The sequence below is a fragment of the Octopus bimaculoides genome, chromosome 9 (assembly GCF_001194135.2).
Source record: "Octopus bimaculoides isolate UCB-OBI-ISO-001 chromosome 9, ASM119413v2, whole genome shotgun sequence".
NCBI classification, from domain to species: domain Eukaryota; kingdom Metazoa; phylum Mollusca; class Cephalopoda; order Octopoda; family Octopodidae; genus Octopus; species Octopus bimaculoides.
The window spans coordinates 1,170,563-1,174,329 of record NC_068989.1 but is presented as its reverse complement, the minus strand read 5'-3'; the positions used below and the strand labels follow the sequence as shown (position 1 = coordinate 1,174,329).

At 37.5% G+C, this 3,767-nt stretch overlaps 1 protein-coding gene across 3 annotated transcripts in view; it reads right to left on the bottom strand.

Moving 5' to 3' along the window:
* The window catches only part of LOC106871308 (zinc finger MYND domain-containing protein 11), a 112,554-nt gene that overhangs the window by 84,408 nt on the left and 24,379 nt on the right, over positions 1 to 3,767 (bottom strand). For all 3 annotated transcript variants that reach the window (XR_008264836.1, XR_008264837.1, XM_014917711.2), the window contains exon 2: positions 648 to 701. The gene's annotated coding sequence lies outside the window, so the exon portion shown is untranslated. The remainder of the gene's footprint in view (positions 1 to 647; positions 702 to 3,767) is intronic.

Here is a 3,767-nt window from a genome sequence, read left to right as displayed (position 1 = left end):
CCCCCCCCCACTCTAATAAACAGGGCAGTTCACTTTGAGTAATTCAGGGTAAATCCCAACAAAAAACAGGAAGTGCCATCTTCCAGTTTCTTTCCTCCTACTTAGGAAATAGATCTAGTTTGAGTAGTTCTATTTAGCCTCTCCAGTCTTGCCACTCTCATCCACTTTTTGATAAAACACACTAGAGGGCAGCACCTCCCTCTCCACCATCGACTTCCTCTTCAAATGATATTTGAAGAAATTGATGAGAGCTTCGCCAAACGTGGTGATGCTTTGAGATGATCCAGTTTTCAAGGACTGAGAAACGAAAGACCTTATTCTTAGGTTCCTTTTATGTACCTTCATTCACAAAGCCAAGGTGGATTCTTAAGGACCCATGAGAAACAAAAAAGTTTCTTGATAAAAGAGTATTAATCTCAACAGATGAGACGATATCTCCAAGAGGAAGCGGTGAAATACGATAAATATTAAAGATGTGGAAATATCCAGAAAGTAAATAGCAACTGTAATGAAAGCATAGAAAAGTTAACGAAGAAAGACACAGACATGTAACCAAGATTCCAGATGTTGTACATTCATAAAACAGAGAGGAACCACAACACATTCTACAGAGTAACTAGAAAGACAAATGAATACACTGTACTTACCCAAGGTGCACAGAGCTGGGCTCAATTATGCAGTGAAAGCACACAGTAAAACCACTGCAAAAACAAAAAATAAAAGAACATTATTAACAGTAATAATATTGGTTTCAAATTTTGGTACAAGGCCAGCAATTTCGGGGAACGGGGTAAATCAATTACATCGACCCCAGTTCTCAACTGGTACTTAATTTATTGGCCCTGAAAGGATGATAGGCAATGTCGACCTCAGCAGAATTTGAACTCAGAATTTGAACACCCAGCTCTTTGGTGTCCTAACCACATCGGCCCCTAACCCATGCTACCCTCCTCGCACAACCCTGCCAGGAACCTTGGGTTGCTGTCAGCTGCATCAATATCATCTCCCCTCTTTCTAATCTTCTTCTGCACAGAATGCCCATAAGTAGCCTTTACTAACACACGTGTAGCAACTGGGCTTTCTGCCTTGCCCCACCAATCTGACTGACCCCTTCTGCACTCACTAAATGGTGTATAATACTGAGAGAAGAGCCTTTTGGAATTCAGGGACATCAGGAATCAACCCCACTTGACCACATACTTATCATGGACAATATTGTTTGATTGGCCTAACAAAATACTAAAAAACTTTATGGAAAAAGAATGAATCACTTCTTTCCATGTCTTCCCTGGTTCAGTGTTGCTGGTCAGTATGTTGTAGGGGCCCCAGGGTCAGGTTTGTATTTACTTTTCGTTTTATACATGTTAGATCTAGCTTCATGAAACTGGTATGAAACTGAATCAGGTAAAGTATTGATCGTTTCACTTTTAAACTGGCCACAGCTGGTCATTCTACCTGTTTTATGTTCAAAATGTCAAGATCTGACCACTAGAATGTCATTCTAAAAATATACAATCACATTGTTGAAATCTCAAAGCTATGAGGTAAAGCAGGATTAATTTAAAACAAAGTGAATTCATAAGTATTAAATCTGAATGGTAAAGGGTTAAACTGAGACCTCAACCCCTTCAGCCATGACTACCACCCTAGAAAAAGAAGACGTGACATGCACAGGTCTGTATACATGACAATGATTGACATATGTTTCAAATGATTAATAGCTGCTGCCTCTTGTACAAGTTGGATTTCTTTCGACTAAGCACCAGCACCATTTCTATGAAAGGTCACATATAACTGCCAAAAAATAAAGAAAGAAAGAAAAGAAAACCTGTGTCCAGTCAGTAAAAGAAGCAGAAAAACGAGAAATCATTTAGTAATTATCTTTTTGTAAAATTGTGTGACTGAACAAAATTGCTTTCCAAACATGTTAATAGTTTGGAGATAATGGGTAGGTTGGTGGAAGGGGCTGAGATAGACACAGTTGGTATGAATCCCTGGTGGAGACATAATTTGCTTCAGATCCAAAGAATTCAACATAATTCTTGCAGCAACCTCTGTGACTCTGCAACAAGACATTCTGGACTTCATATCAAAACGAAGTCACTCTGATGGATCGTCATTCATTCTGATCCACAGCCTTGGATCCACCATTCTTATATTTTTTACTTGTTTCAGATTGCAGTTGCTTAGTAATTCTTTTTATAACTCAAAAATGTTAGAAAACAAGTGTATTATAATCCAAACTTACACGATTAACAAGGCACCAATCTGTGTTTATCCCAGGAAAGCCTAGCTGTAGAGTGATTCTTAACTTGTAGACAGCAAGTCTGAACAGGAGGCTTACACAATGAAACAAGGCCAATGAGGATGACCAAACAAAACAAAAAAAAGGATCTGATTGTAGGGTAAAAGGATATTATCATAATTATGCAATCTTATTTCTCCAATTTTTTTCTATTCTCCTATTCACAGTATTTCAACTGAATACAGAATATGTGCGTGTACACATACATATGTGTGTGTGTGTGTGTGCATGCGTGCGCACACTGTCATTGTACAGCATAGAATTGTTGTCTATTCAGTCTAAAAGAAAGAAAACTAGGCCATAAATATAATAATCTGTAATGATGATTGCTTTATTAGATAGAGCAGGGGAGAGCTAAGGAGTGGAAATTATTTCACCATATGTGACAGAAATGAAGGCCATTGTCAGGCAGACATTATTAATCCCTAGATTATATATAAAATATACCTTTTAAATATATACCCTTTATATATATATATATGACAGAATCGTGACAGAACAAACAAGAGATATATGGAAAGGTTAGGCTTATTAAGAGAAAATGTGCGTCAAGAATTTACAAACTTTCAAAGGAAACAAAACCTGGCCATGGGGCATGATAATCTGTTAATATGGAGTTAATGTATTAGATTCTTACCTACTTCTGTATTAGTTGGTCTTACCAGAGGCCACTGTTTCGTAACTTTGAACATTGAAACCAATTTACAGTTCAGTTTAGACAGCAACATCAACAGTTTGGAGAAAGTTTATTATTCAGTTGGTGTTATAATAACTGAGACTAATAGATCTTAAGAATCTCTTTTAAGGGACAATAAGGAGCTATTTGGAATTACTTTGATTGCCGCCAAATCAATGAAACGGCTACTTAGTAATTCCTTTGTTAGTTTACTGATCAAGCTTTCCTCTTGTGATTCCATTGTTAAAGCTGCATGGAATATAACTTGAAGAATTACTTAAAACTTCTCTTAACATCACAATGGCAACAGAAACTCTGACATTGGCCACTACATCTTATCAATCAAGTAATTATATAGAAATTCCATCATTGTAGCTACTACCAGAGAGTTCAATTATTAAAGAGTAGAATAGATGAGAGGACGACACAGCATGCTTTGATTGTTATACCATATAACGTCCAGAGCCAAGATGGAGTGAATCGCACGAATCCAAGACAAACATCAGTAATATCTGGTATTTGTGAGGTGTTTGGAAGGAAGGTGTGTAGTGTGTGATCATTGCATTGACTATGAGAGAGAAAGTTCAGCAGAGAATCTGCATCAAATTTTGCCAAAAGCTTGGCAATACCTGCTCAAAGGTCTACACAAAGTTTTCAAAAAGTGCAACTTTGCATAGGCTTCTGAGCAGGTATCACCATGACAACTTTCTCTGTCATGGTCAATGCATTGATCACACGCTACACACATTCCTTCCAGGCACTGCTGTAAATAGCAGAAGTGAGCTA